Source organism: Sceloporus occidentalis, unplaced genomic scaffold (genome assembly GCF_023333645.1).
Source record: "Sceloporus occidentalis isolate IW3139 unplaced genomic scaffold, rSceOcc1.0.p SCAF_123, whole genome shotgun sequence".
Taxonomy (NCBI): Eukaryota; Metazoa; Chordata; class Lepidosauria; order Squamata; family Phrynosomatidae; genus Sceloporus; species Sceloporus occidentalis.
The window spans coordinates 1306529-1312547 of NW_028317103.1; the positions used below are offsets into that span (position 1 = coordinate 1306529).

A 6019-nucleotide genomic window follows, 5' to 3' on the forward strand; every position below is an offset into this window, starting at 1 on the left:
GGATGAGACCTCTTCAGTGGCAAATCCTTTCCAGCTGGTCCAAGACAAAGGAAAGTTTGGATTCAAGCATTCTTATTCCAAAAGAAGTTTTGTGGCAGCTAAATTGGTGGAAAATAAAAAATAATCTTTCCAGTGACCTCTGCTTTCAGCCAGACCCATGCGTCACAAATAGGTTGGGGAGCTCACCTGCAGTTCCGCATGGCTCAGGGGAAGTGGTCGCCAAAGGAGTCAATGCAATCCTCCAACTACAGGGAACTGAGTGCAGTGTTCCAAGCCCTACAAGCATTCCATGGATAAACCATGGATAAAGCACAAGTCTGTGAGAATTCAGTCGGACAATGTTACCACAGTGTCCTATCTCAACAGGCACGGGGCACAAAGATTTGGAAACTGCAGTGTCTCTGTGTAGAAATGATGGCTTGGGCACAACAGAATCTGCAAGATCTCTCTGCTTCTCACATCAGAGGTCAAAACAATACTTTAGCGGGGGCGGGGCCAGCACTCGACCAAGATTGCTGCTTGAGATCGCAGCTCTGCACACCGTACCAGAACAAATTACGCTTACTACCGATAACGTACGGTATGGGGAAATCTAATCGTTCGGGGGGGACCCCGAAACCTTCAAGCTCACAGGAACAACATCTGGCCCCCTTGATGAGACATTTTTTCCGAGGTTCTCGGGATATGGATGCGCAGGAAACTGGATCTAAGATGGCGCCTTCTCCTTCCAGCAGAGTTAGCGAATGCTCGGACGATGCCTCCTTGGACCAAGATCTTACCCTTCAAGACGCACAGCCCATGGGGCGCTCTTGGCAAGAGGCACTTCAACGCCTGCCGACAAAGGCTGATTTAATTTCTGTGATAGACAAAGCCCTAGATCAGGCCCTCCACGACGTGCGAGGCGACCTCGGATCTATTAAACAAGACATCAAGCATATAGGGGATCAGGTGACCACGCTGGAAGACGATCAAGTTAAAACCAGCAATGCCATAGATACCCTTTCCACGACATTGCAAGAACATTCGGAATCCTTCAAAGCCCTACACCGCCAAATGGAGGACCTGGATAATCGAGGGAGGAGAAATAATCTCCGGGTTCGGGGAATACCTGAATCGGTAGCCGCTGGTGATATTCGCACTACACTGCAATCTATATTTAACCCCTTCGTGACAATTGCCGGTCCGGGCACGTCACTGAAAATCGTGACGATTATGACAATTGACGTGCCAGGACCGGCACGTCTTTAAACGGGTGAAAAAATCGATCCGTGATCGATTTTTTTCACTCAAACGGTGTTGCTCTAATGCCTCGACATCGAGGCATTGAGCAACACCAAAAAAAACATTCCCGCCCCCCCCCCGATCGCTCCTAGGAGCAAAAAAAAAAACATGTTTGAAAGACTGCACGTCTTTCAAACATGGCGGCGCCCGCCGCCGAAAAACGGGTTTAGGAAGCGATCGCGAGTCGCTTCCTTTGCTTAGCTGGTGTTGCTAAGATGCCTCAGTATCGAGGCATCTTTGCAACACCTGTTTAGCAAAGGAAGCGACTCGCGATCGCTTCCTAAATGCTCAACTTACCTTCCCGGTGCCGGTGTCTTCGAAACACACGCGGTGTTTCAAGATGGCGGCGCCCATCAAGCCGGGGGGCGGAGCCTGCTGACATCATCGGGGGGGTGTTGCTGGATGTCATGGACATCCAGTGAATAACACCCCTAGTGGTCAGATCACTCATAAGAGTGATCATGATTTGATAAATCAAAGGCAATGTTTTCTAAACATTGCCTTTGATCAGTATTGGATCTGCCCCCCTCCTTCACTTGCTTCTAGTGAGGGAGAGAGACAGATCGGTGTGTTCCCTAATAAAAATATATGTATATTGATCCAAAGGCTCTTATAAGAGCCACCCATATAATATTAACCCCTTCATTGCCATTGATCACTGCATAAACAGTGATCTTGCATAGTGGCAATTGTTTTTGGGTTTTTTGTTTTTTTTACATGTTTTTTTACTTTTTTTAGTTTTTTTTACTTTTTTTTAGGTTTATTTTTTTTTTTATTATAGCCATTAACCCTTTCCTTCCCCACTATTTTTGCTGCAATTCTTACCATGCAGCGGTATACGGCTGAGGAGGCGTATGCCTTTTTGGCCACAGATTCTGAGGCCACTGATACAGCGTCAGATTTTGACGTTGGTCAGTTCACAGATACATCTAGTGATGTATCTGTGGCTGTTAGGACGCCTACCACACGTAGTCGTGGCAGTGCACCAGAGGCATGGGTAGCGCCTAATAGGTACAAGCCAGCTATCCCTCCTTTTTCTGGAATTCCTGGCATCAATATTGATGTTACAGGATTCACTCCACTGCAATTTGTGCAGGTTTTTTTGGGAGACGATGTCTTGGGAGACATTGTCACACAAACAAACATTTATGCCCAGCAGCACCGTGCTGCTAGCCCTAATTCTTTTTGGGCAAAACAGCCATGGACTCCCATTGACGTGCCAGAATTTCTTAAATTCTGGGCACTCACAATGTTAATGGGCATTATAAAAAAGCCCTCCATCCGCTCCTACTGGAGCACCAGCCCCATCTTTAGTACCCCCATTTTTGCCCAAACTATAACTAGGCAAAGGTATGAAATGATTCTTCGTTTCATGCATTTTAGCGACAACAGCCTGTGCCCCCCTAAGGAGGACCCCCAGTTTGATAGGCTGTACAAAATCCACCCCCTGATTACCCATCTCGCTGCCAGGTTTCCAGAGGTTTATACACCTGGAAAGAATATCTGCGTGGATGAATCCCTAATGAAATATAAAGGAAGGTTGGGATTCAAGCAGTATATTCCTTCCAAGCGCTCTAGGTATGGAGTGAAGGTGTATAAGCTCTGCAAGAGCGAGACAGGATATACTCATGCCTTCCGGGTATACGAGGGTAAGGATAGCTACCTTGACCCTCCAGGTTGCCCAGATCATCTGGGCACCAGTGCCAAGATTGTTTGGGACCTAATATTCCCCCTTATGAACAAAGGCTACCACTTGTATGTAGATAACTTCTATACAAGCGTCCCTTTGTTCAAGCTGCGGTATTGTTTCGATACGGTAGCTTGCGGTTCTATAAAAAAGAACCGCTTGGGTTTCCCACAACGCCTGGTACGAACCCGGCTAGGAAAGGGGGAGACCTCAGCTCTACGCCAAGAGGAGCTTTTGGCATTGAAGTTCAAGGACAGAAAAGAGGTGTGCATGCTGAGCACCATCCACGATGAGAGAACCGTGGAGGTTTCTGTCCGTGGCAGAGCTGGGGTCACTACAAAGCCAGTGTGCATCAGGGCCTATAACAAGCACATGGGTGGAGTTGATCTGTCAGATCAACTCCTACAGCCCTACCTCATTATGAGGAAGACAAAGGCCTGGTACAAGAAGGTTGCAATTTATCTAATGCAAATTGCAACCTATAACGCTTTTTTGCTGCACAAAAAAGCAGACACTGGGCTGAAGCTGTCTTTTTTGCAGTTTCAGCTCGAAGTAATTTCAGGTATCTTGTACCGTGATGCACCTGGTCCCCAAGTAGTGATGGGAACCAACAGAATTGGGGCTACCCATTTTATTTTTAAAATCCCCCCTACAGCAAAGAAGCAGAATCCCCAAAAGAGATGCAGGGTATGCTACAGCAGGGGGCAAAGAAAGGACACCACATTTTACTGTCCAGATTGCCCTGGAAAACCTGCACTCTGTGTCGGTGACTGCTTCAAGCTGTATCACACAGTTTCCCATTTTTAATTTTTTTTTTGTTCCTGCTCCATTTTTGTATTTTTTTTTTATTTTTTGTTACATTTACTGTTTTTTAGCTTTTATTTGCTCCACCATTTTTAAGCGTTTTTATTTGCACTGTCAAGTGACCCCTGTGTCCATTCCGTGGCATGAGGGACCACTTAAGGTGCTAGATCAAATCCCTTCTTGGAGATAGGCCAGGCTTTCTTGTAACCTGTCCCTACTGATAGTTGGGTACAAGCATTTTTCTTTACCCAGATGTAAAATTCCTACTGAATTTGAATTGCTCATGTTCCAAATGTGGCCCTTTTGCCCCCAAACAATCTGACAAACCCATGCATGTGGGGTATCAATGTACTCAGGAGATGTTGCTGAACACATATCGGGGTGTTGTGGGACAGTGACATATACCAGGAGCTGTAATTTCACACCTGAAGTACAAAGTATGTGAAAAAAACACCAAAAACAATTACTATCCCAAACTTTGACAAGGGTTGGTGGTAGGATTAGTGCATGGAAAGGGTTAAACTATCAGCATCTAAAATACCCTGGGGTGTCTAGTTTTCAAAAATATATGGTTTGGTGGGGTAAATTTAATTTGCTGGCTTCAAAGATGCCCCAAATACCACATAGAGACAGAATTACCAGATTCAGAGAAAAATGGTTTTGAATTAGCAAAACTCTACTTGTACTTATTGCCCCATAACGTGTAGAAGAAAGCAAAAAAACATAAAAACATTGGGTATTTCTAAACTCGGGACAAATAGTAGAATCTATTTAGCAGGTTTTTTCAGTAGTTTTTTATGATGAATAAAAGATTTTTCAAATAAAAGTGAGAAAATGTGTTTTTTTTTCAATTTTTCGTCATATTTTATTATTTTTATTATAGGAAATTACATCATATGAAAAAAATTTTGGTGTCTGAAGAAAGCCCTTCTTGACCTGAAAAAAACAATATATAACTTGTGTGGGTTTAGTAAATGGGTTAAGAGAAAATTACAGCTAAACACAAACACCGCAGAAACGATAAAACAGCCATTGTCACGAAGGGTACAAAAAGTAAAATCAGCCTTTGTCACGAAGGGGTTAATAGACTCTTGAAACAACCGCCCGATGCACCTATACAATTCGAGAGAGCTCATCGTGCTTTACGCCCGAAAGGACCTCCATCGGCCCCACCACGTGACATCATTTGCTGCCTACACGAGTACTTGGTTAAGGAGGCTATTCTGAGAGCCTGTCGACTGTCCGGAGATCTGGAATACGACGGTGAGAAAATCAGTGTCTTCCAGGATATTTCCCCGGTCACGCTACAAAAACGAAGAGCTCTTAAACCTATCACTACCCTGCTATGAGCGGCTAATATCCCATATCAATGGGGATTTCCATTTGTCCTGATAGCTCGAAGGGACAAGGACGTCTTCACTCTCCGCCAACATAACGAGCTGGAATCCTTTTTGGCGCAACTGGACTTACCGGAGACCTCAGTGCAGGACTGGGAGCACTCGACGCCGCTTCAGAAGCTTCTTTCCGACCCAGCGAGATCCTGGTTACTACCGAAGACCCGGAGGAAGAGGAGCAGCCGCGCGACGATCTCAGCTGAAGAAACGGGTTGAATCCACTGGACGTCTGTGCATACCCTTTTTCCGCTTCTCACCGTTTATCCCCTTCATCTCTCGGGACTCTCGAAACTCTTTTTATGCGAACATATGGACTTCTCCACGGCCTTTTTTTTCTTTTTTTTTCCCCACTCTTCCTATGATCGTTACCGTCACCAATCTTAGGTGGGTAAGAGGATGCGTCTCATGCCTTATGATCGCTTTACTCCTTATTTTTATTTATGTTTACTATGTTTTTTATCGCTGTTAATCTGATTACCCTACTATGGCGCTTATACACATTTGTACGAGGACTCTCCTCCCATCTTCCTCCCATTTATTTTATTTTATTTTAAGTTGTGACACTGCATGTCTACAAGTACAAGCTCTCATCCCCGCGATGTCAGGGTCTTACAACTTTTTCTTACTTGACTTAGCAGTCCCTAGTGTTCACGGGTAATTACAGGAATTATATTTTTAGTGCTCCATTCCCGCTGCCATATTTAGACCTACCTTTTTTACACGTTTACACATATACATTTCTCCCCATACACTTGTGCTCTCCATATCCGCTATAATGCGTCATGGATGGGCAAGACCTCACCAACATCACATAGCCCGTTGGTTACGCTATTTTACAGGGGCTTGCCTCTGT

General features: G+C 44.9%; 1 non-coding gene across 1 annotated transcript; it reads left to right on the forward strand.

The window, feature by feature from the left end:
* The first annotated feature begins 3878 nt into the window (after window positions 1-3878).
* Window positions 3879-4008, forward strand: LOC149282090 (small nucleolar RNA SNORA35). Its single transcript, XR_016277990.1, has one exon. It is a non-coding gene; the product is annotated as a small nucleolar RNA SNORA35 (small nucleolar RNA).
* The last annotated feature ends 2011 nt before the right edge of the window (window positions 4009-6019 follow it).